Source organism: Euphorbia lathyris, chromosome 2 (genome assembly GCF_963576675.1).
Source record: "Euphorbia lathyris chromosome 2, ddEupLath1.1, whole genome shotgun sequence".
NCBI classification, from domain to species: Eukaryota; Viridiplantae; Streptophyta; class Magnoliopsida; order Malpighiales; family Euphorbiaceae; genus Euphorbia; species Euphorbia lathyris.
This window is the reverse complement of record NC_088911.1, coordinates 140,549,255-140,558,942: the sequence shown is the minus strand read 5'-3', so window position 1 is coordinate 140,558,942 and position 9,688 is coordinate 140,549,255. Positions and strand designations below refer to the sequence as shown.

Here is a 9,688-nt window from a genome sequence, read left to right as displayed (position 1 = left end):
ACACCGAGAAGTCTAGGAGAGAGAAATTCATTTGGATGGAATATAAAACTGCAAATCGATCTTGTTCTTGGTCCTTGAGTCGTAAAATTAATAATAAAGCTCTGTAACATATTGCTATGGCCTGGCAGACAGACATTGATGCTCCAAACAAATTCCATTTTTCTTCTTCGTTACCAAAATATACTAATTTATGTTCCAATATTACAAAACTCAAAACTCAGTTCCAACATCAAGAATTTCCAATATAAAAACATTTTTATAATTTATACACAATCTAAGCAGCTAATTAAATATCACCCAAATCAATTTGAGATGCAATTTCATCCAACTGTTTATTCACACTCAAATCAATAAGCTTCGAATCCAGATTGTCCATTTCTTATGGTGAATCCAGCCACAAAACTTGGGTCAATCAAAGTCTTAATCCTCACATTCTTAGCTCCAGTTAGCTTCTACACTTGCTTCGCTATCTGAGCCAAATGCTGCGACTCCAATTTCACCACCGAAGTCACTGTTGCCAGCTCTGTATCCGTTATTCTATTGTACACAATCACAATTTCATTTCGATGCGCTTCGCGTCTATCAAGATGTTCAAGAAATTTGAAGTGTGAGGCTGAAGTTCCGTCTCTTTCGCAATTTCATCCACCACTTCCCGTTTCTTCTCGATGCTGATTGTAGGATTCAAGAAGAAAACCAGCAATTGAGGACCTTCAAATAGCTTCTCGATTTTCTCAACATCCACAGCGGTGGCCTCTAGAGTGCTGTTTGATCTCGTGATATCGGCTAGGGCGGCTCCGTAACTGCTTGCAGCTGTCGCCGACATTCTCGCACCATAAGCACCGCTGCCTCTGCGGCTATTAGTGGCAGTGGATATGCTGAGAGAAGGAAAAGTGGCGGAGAAGGAAAGGCTGAGGGTTTTTTGAGATGAAATGGTTCCGGAGAGGCGCGCGGTCGGCGGGATTTGGGATTGGAGAGAAATTAGGGCATGAAATAAGGGTATGGTGATGAAGAAGGAAAGAAAGATCACGAATATGATAGGTGAGAGAAGGGAGAGAAAGAATAACAAGAAATTAAGGAGATAGGAGATGATGTATTTGATTTTTAATTTTTATTTTGGGGTTGATTTGTGATAATTAGATAATAAAGTATGTTGATTTATAAAATAAAAAATTATAAGGATCAAATTAACTCTTTTTCCTTTGACTTTTAACACCGTTAGGGAATTTGGTATGTGTTTGCTACATACTCTTCTCCAATAAAGCTACAAAAAAAAATGTAAAAGATATGTTCTTCTAACATTCTTCAAGCGGTTTGGAGAAGATTTGAGTTTGATGATGATGTCAATTTGAAGGATGGTCCATCTAGAGTTTATGGATCATCGCCTGATTTACCTATACTAATCCTTGATTCAGATACTGATTTTGATAGTTTCAACCAATCAAGATTTTATGGGTGTGAAGGGTACTTTAATCTGAATATTGAAACTGATATACCTATGATAATCTTAGATTCCGATTCTGATGCCAATGATGGATGTGAGGGTACTTTAATCTGAATATTGGAACAACTCCAGAAATTCCAGAGTTGGATCCTCCTCGGATTGATGGTGTTCAAATGCTGACAATGATATTGATAGTGATGATGAGAGGGTCTTTCATGGGCAGTTAAATGATTTGCCTGAGCTTTGGGACGAGATGACAGTTGCATTAGTGTGTTTCAAGGTATAGCAATGGCCTCTTTACCTCAAAAATAATTGTGCTTAACTTACAACTTTACTAAGAATTCTGAAATTCCACTTGTTTGTTACTTTCTTCTATTGTTGCCTTAGCTGTATATTGTTTTTGCTAGGACTTTTCTGTTGTTGCGACCGATGAATGTGTGGAAGAACATGGAGAGGAGTGTGATCATTCTCTTATCTTGAAGGATCATCTCGGCCATGTTTGTCGCATTTGCGGACTTATTCAGAAAAGCATTGATACCATACTTGAGTTTCAATTCTCTGAGGTACACGAGTTCTCTTACCAATTTTTGTTTCCAATGATTCAAGGATGGAAAATACTACCAATTAAGACATTCTTCCACGAATAACAAATATATATCTTCTGTGTTTGCTCTCTTTAAATGATGTCTTTTGAATGGTAATATAAATTGAGACAGTATTGGTTACATTCTCACTAAATTTCCAGAGAAAAAGAAGTACCCAAACTTATTATGAGCCTAGAAGCACCAGTTACACCCCGTGATTTAGTGGTAGCCGAAATTTCTGCTCATGATCCAAGGCACCGGTTTTGAACTATCTTGGTGTGAGAATGATTTTACAGCTCTCATTGACTTTCTGTTAAACTCTTCTTGTCTTCGAATATTATATTGCCTCTCTCATCTATCCAATGATGCTAGTTGTACAAGTTTTGGAGGTTAATAGTTTACTTTAAGCAAGTTCTTGAAACTAATGAGATATCTCTCGAAAGATAGCAAGACATAAAATGAAAAATCTGAAATCTCATTTGCACACTACAGAAAGATGAAGACTTAAAAAGAAGGAAGACATTGATACAAGATAACAAGCGGAATCCTCCATTACTATAAAAGAGATTTCCTATATGAGCATCGAGAGCTTGTTGATTTTACAGTTGTTCTGAATCTTAATCCATATCCTTACTATGAAGTAGTTAAAGGAACGACTTCGTGGTCTTCATTGTTGCCTTCTCCATATATTTTCGTTTTCTCTCAAAGTGTGGGAAAAGGAACTAATTGTCATTTGTTTGAATGAAATATAGCTAGCTACAACTATCTATTTATACCATTACATTAAAAAAAAAATCAGTGTAATTTTAATTAGGAATTTTTGGACTAAAAAAGAATTAGATACAATTTTTTTTTATCCTTATAAGAAAAGGACTAGTTATTATAATTTCAGTAATTTAATTATTACTTTCAAATTTCCCTTATACAAATTCTCGTACTAAAAGAAACATATTAATTAATTAATTAATTAATTAATGCTTATTTACTTATAATAAGATACATATAATTAGTTTTCAAAAAGAAAAACACACATTTATAATTAATACCAAAATGTGCCTATTATTTTGGGTGAAAATTAGAATACTCCAGAAAATTGATGTATTAAAAAAAGCTCTTTATATGTATTAAAAAGCCCATAAAGGCCCAATCAGAATTAATCCCTAAATGGGACAGATTTCTAGAGTAAACTACACCAATGGTACCTGAACTTTACATAGTTTACACTTTGGTACCTAGATTACATTTTGTTCCAAAAATATACCTGAAGATGACCGGACAATTTAGTATATTTTTACCGGTTATGACCGGTCAACTCGAGTTTCATGAGTTAATTACATTAATGGTACCCGAACTTTACCATAATTCACACTTCGGTACCTGGATTTTATTTTATCTTAAAAACATAACACAAGTAAAAGTGACTGAAAGGTTTAGTTCATTTGATCGGTTAGTGACCGGGTAACATGAACTAAACATTGAGACTCACCATACACTCAATTAACATGAGCTAAATGAGAATATTATAATTTTATGTTAATTGAGTGTATGATTGGTCTCAATTTTTAATTTAAAATGGTCAAACTCGGGTTGATCAATCACTGATCGGTCAAATATACTAAAATATTGAGTCATCTTTACTTGAAGTGTATTTTTTGGATAAAATGAAATCTAGGTACCAAAATGTGAATTCGGGTAAAGTTCAGGTACCATCAGTATAATTTACTCGTCAAAATCGCATTGACCGGCCATTAACCGGTAAAATATACTTAATTGTCCGGTCATCGTTACTTCGGGTATATTTTTGAGACAAAATGTAATCTAGGTACCAAAATGTGAATTAGGGTAAAGTTCAGGTACCATTGATGTAATTTACTCCAGATTTCTACACTCATGTTACTAAATTTCGAGGGTTTTATTCACTGTTCCTAAATTACTTATAAATTACTTATCACTGCATCCTCTTGGATATTTTCGCTCTTTTCATTTTTTCATTCAAAAACTTAATATCCTCTCTTCCCCGAGCTAAAAATTGGATTTTTGAAGACTTTAAAACAACAAGGAAATCGAATAACTATGGTTCCTATTTGCATTAATTGAAATTTGTCCCCAAAAACTAACCTATCAAATCAGTAATTTGTCTAAATTAAATTTATGTTCATAGATAAATAAATAAAAATTAACAACAAAAAATTAATTACACGCTTCAATACCACGGTATTGAATTTTTTTTCCTATTTTAGATCCGCCTACGGGCGTCCTGACATTTAAATTTTTTTAAAAAAATTAAAATTCAAGCAAATTGGCCTGGGCGGGTGATTCACACCACCTCGCCCAGGCGGAAATGGGTGAACCACCCTTGTTGGCCCTAGGGCCGAACGAGTGGTTCATCCGAATTCAGAGACGGAACTCGTATTTTCGATTCGATTTTCAAAAAAAAAATACCCAAGGAATCATTGGTCATATTCCTCTACCGTGTTTTGGGCCATGAATGTTATTCGGGCTTTTGAATTTCGAAGAAATTTGAGAGAATTTCAGTTTTTGAGTTCAAAAAATGAAAAGGGTAAAAATGTACAAGAGAAGGCGGTGATAAGTAATTTAGAGCGGGTGAATAGCAATCCATAATTTCAATAAACACCTCAAAATCATCGTCCTCGATCTCAAATTAATTATGTTTTTTTTATTATTTACATGAACTTGAGGAAATTTATAAATAGGGGTCTAAATTTTCTATATTAGATATAAAAGTATAGTCACATATGAGAATTAATATTGGTAGTATAGTTTAATTATATTTTTATAATTAATTATGCCTTTCATGTAATTTATATAGAAATTCAATTTCAAAAAATCATCAACAATTATGTCAATTTCGTTAGTCGTTCTGCAAAGAGTGTAGCCAGTGGTGAATACATGATTATTCGGCTAGAAGGGCCGATTTTACACGTGGTGTGTAATTTTTTTTTTTTTTTTTTTGCTAAATCAAATTTGTTCAATTTTTTTTCATATATATACATGTGGTCAAGAACCAATTTTTAAGTACCAATGCAAAAAATTTCAAAATTAAACTATATTGTGTTTAAAGTTCTTAACATGTAAAAAAAAGCCGTGTCTAATAGAAAAAATCGGATTTAGGGAGGGCTTAATAGGTAAAAAAGAATAGAAAATTGGATTTAAGAAGGGCTTAACCGGACTTCTGGATTTAGATGGAAAAAAATTGGAATTTTGGATTTAAAGAAGGCCTAACAGGACTTTGTGCCAATTTTGGATGCTAATTCAGCACCTGATCTAAATTTCTTAAAAATAGTGGGGCCTGAACCACAACAATCTCAAATTTTGTTGAGACAAGGAGCCAAAACTACTCGTGGTCATGGTGGTTCCGGCGGCCGGAGGGGCCAGGGCCCTCTCTTGTCTCCTCCCCTGAGTGTAGCCCATGAGCTTACTCGAGCTGCTTACTCTATATCAGGACTGATGGAATGGTGCTTAAGATCTCCTGATTTTATTTGTTCTATATTGTATTCTGACTTTTATTAATGAAATTCGTTTTTTAATTCAAAAATAATAATTTTTATACTAAAAGAAAGCCATTTTGAGAAGTAAAAAATATGATTTTACAAATTATCCTTTATATAAAGTCTGATGTTACAAATTAACAGAACCACAATCATTTTTTGACCAAAAAATAAATCAAAATTTTTAACTGTGTTCCAAATTTTTAAACCACGGGAGGGGAAACTACAAGCGATTTTTTTATACTTTATTTTTATTGTTAAGAGAGAAATTGTGAAATAAATTTTGGATATCCCTTATTATTAAATTAAGATATGGACTAATAATTATTTATAAATATAATTTTTAATAATTAAGATCTCAATATTGGAACAAAAGTATATTTTAGATTTAGGACTGTCTAAGTTGCCTTCTCCTAGAGCTGCTTATTCTATATAAATTATATAGAAATCACATAACACGATTATACATCACATAACCAAAATCATTTTAACATGTTCGTTATCCTAGAGTTCTCATGCACCTCCAATATTAGAGGCTAATTGACACGGGACACTAATGCACAAAATTTAATTTTTTAATATCAAAATCATCTCATTTTGCATTTGATTTTTCATGTACTCATTTTAACCGGATACTAATAAGGCTTAATATATCATTTGTCCTATGAATTTGTGTTCTGATAAGGCTTAATATATCACTTTATCCCGATACTAATAAGGCTTATCCAGATACTAATAAAGCAATACATCTTCCGTATTTAACTTACTTTTTCGCAACCGAATATTCAATTGATTATATTTGACAAGTTCAGGGGTCAAACTGAACATTTTATGCAAGTTGAGGGGCCTATCGGGACACTTTGAAAGTTCAAAGAACCAATCAAGCTTTTATATTAAATTCAGGGGGCAAATGATGTATTAAGCCTACTAATAATAACAGTAACTAAACATGACATGCAGACGACTAGAGATGTAAACAGGGCGGGACGGGGTAGGGAATGCATTTCCCATCCCCGTCCCTGACTAGTCGGGGATTCACCATCTCCATCCCCGGGAGCTAAACGGGGACAAACTGATCCCCGTCCCCGTCCCCACGGGGATCCTCATTCCCCGTTTACAGATGTTTCAAAGACGTTATCAACATTTCTTATTCCCCCATTCACCACGAGGAATCACCGTTTATGTTTAAAAAAATCAATAAAGGCAAAAACGTTTAAGAAACAGTTGCTAATAATACCAAGTATTAACAACCATTCTCAAAAATTTCAAATAAAAAAACTAAAAATTGAAAACAACCAATCACCTAATTTTTTTTGAATGAAAGGTTGGGACGTGAAGGCAGGCCAGACATCCCAACTAGGTTGGCACCTCCAGCACAGCCAACAACCCGAATATTATTAATAAAGAAAAAAAGTACAGAAGAGGGAGAAAGAGACAGAAAAAAGAAAGTTACAGAAATCTAATGTGAGCTACGTTACACAAATCATCAAAAACAAAAGCCTGACAAAAATGTGGCGCAGAGTGCCACCAAAGAGAAGAGTCAGCTGATTGCCCCATTACAGCCAACCTATCAGCAGCCTGGTTACCTTCTCTAAAAATGTGCGTGGCTTTCCAATTCATGCCAGAAAGTCTTGCTAAGCAGGAACGCCAGTCTTTCTTTATTATCCAAGGAACACCACTTGAGTAAGTATTAAGGAGATGCACGGCATATGATGAGTCGGATTCAATCCACAGGTTCCTCCAGTTTCTTTCCCAGGCAGCGCTAACCGCATAGATAATAGCTTTCAGCTCAGCAATATGTGCAGGCGAGTTATGAATAGGAAACGCAAAGCATCCCCTCACGAAACCTCTATAATTCCTAAAAATCCCTCCTGCCCTGGCGCTGCCATTCGAACTCGAAGCCCCGTCAGTGTTTACCTTTATCCAGTTAGTCGGCAGCGGGATCCAACGGACTATTGCAAAATCCGGCTCGGGCGAAGGTCGAGTGTGGGCAGTAGCGGTAGTAGCTCCCTCACTGATAAAGTGCAGCAAAGAATGTCGATAGTTTTGGATTGAAGGGAGCTCGTTATCGAATACGGCCCTGTTGCGGATGAACCAAATGAACCAGATGTAGGTAATAATCGAGAAAATCCAACCTTTCCTCAAGCTCTTACTCACGCGCACAGCTTTTAGCCCGTTGAAGAACTCGACGAAACCAGAACCAGGACAGCGGCTAACCCCGTGGATATTGCAGACCATCGTCCACAAGTCCGCGGCCACCCTGCAATTAACGAACAGGTGCTCGATGGATTCACCGTCAGCACGGCAAAGCTCACATCGTTGAGCTAGCGAGAACCCACGACGCTGCAGCTGTGCTTGCACCGCCATCTTGCCGTGTAATAACATCCAAAAGGTCACTGCCCACCTAAGAGGCACAAACGAATTCCACAAGAAATTGCACCAGTTCACACGGGTCCCCGGCTGAAGCTCGAGATAAAAGCTTTTAACTGAAAGCATCCCTGTGTCAGACGGCTGCCATATACAACTGTCAGACTCCCCAAAAACCTCAATCTCTCTAATATTATTCTGAATCTGATCCGGTAGGTCACCTAATTAAAATGTACTTAAATCATAAAAAAATCAATTATCACGGGGAATAATTGGGGATTGGCCGGGCAGGGACGGAGATCCCCACGGGGCGGGGATACCTTTCCCCATCCCCGTCATGGGAGATAAAGTTATCACCATCCCCGTCCCATGGGATCTTTATCGGGGATTCCCCATCCCCGTCGGAGCGGGTCACCAATGGGGACGGAGAATCCCCCCTCCATTTGCATCCCTATAGACGACATGTAAGATTATTACATGTGAATTAAATAATAATAATAAAGGTTAAATCATTATTTGACCCTTAATTTATCTAAAATTTTATTATTTGGCCCCTAACCTATTATTAGTTGGTCACATTTGGCTCCTGAAGTATCCTAATTGGTCAAATTTTACCCAATTTGAATGGAGGCTTAACATAAATGTTATCCTATTGATACGTGACGATATTTTGACGCTTAGACTTGATAAATTTTAGTTTTGTTTTTATTTTTTTTAATCTAATTAGAATATGTGGCAGATAAATTTTAACATGTGTGAAATGTCATTTGTCAAAATATCATCACATATAAGGGGACAACTGGTTTATCAAGTTTCCATCCAAATTGGATGAAATTTCACCAATTGATATAGTTTAGGGGCATCAAATATGACTGAATAATAGGCCAGGAGCAGATGATAAATTTTAAATAAGTTAGAGGCTGAATATACTTTAAGCCTAATCATAATAACTAGTTTGATTTTGTTGATGTGAGAAATCGAAAGAAAGCGAAGGAATGAAATTGACTGAATTGAGTTTGCTGACATGTATTTTTATTATTTTCAGTTTATGTATAAAAACCCGGTATATGTTTTGTCTACGTGTCTTTTCTAGTGACTGTTATTACCAGAATTTTAATAAAGTAACTATAAGAGAAATCAGATATAAACTTTGATGATTTTCATGTTAAGAAATTGGTGTATGTCAAGAGCAATACATCCGGCCTATTACAAGAGGTCATTTTGTACGCGTTTAATTTTTAACACCAATAAACTCCCAGAAAATGGTATACATTCGTTTTTTAATGGCCTAATGCTCCTCTAGCCCCCTTAACTTATCCAAATTGGTCATTTTACCCCTCTAAGTCATGGAATGTTCTATTTACCCTCTTAACTCCATAAAAATAGTATTTCTCTCCCCCTTAACTTGTCCAAATTGGTCATTTTACCCCTTCACAACTCATTAAATGTCCTATTTACCCTCTTACCTCCATAAAAGTGGTATTTCTCACCCATTATGATCCTGCTTACGTCCTTAACTCCATAAAAATGGTATTTCTTATCCCTTTATAGTGTAAAATTAATAGGACTTATTCAAATGAGTTTGAAAATATATTTTTTTAATATCAACTTTTTATTTTGTTAAACAAGTTAAAGACATTATATGTAAGGATAAGGTACCAAAATAGGTCTATAGTTTTTAGGGAAATATCAATTTAGGTTCCACGTACAAAATAGCACAAATATAGGTTTAACGTTTAAAAAAAAGTATCAATTTAGGCATCGATAACGGATTGTAAGAGGTGAGA

General features: G+C 35.4%; 1 pseudogene; it reads right to left on the bottom strand.

Moving 5' to 3' along the window:
* Window positions 1–221: 221 nt before the first annotated feature.
* On the bottom strand, window positions 222–1,054 carry LOC136217537 (ATP synthase subunit delta, chloroplastic-like; annotated as a pseudogene).
* Window positions 1,055–9,688: the final 8,634 nt, after the last annotated feature.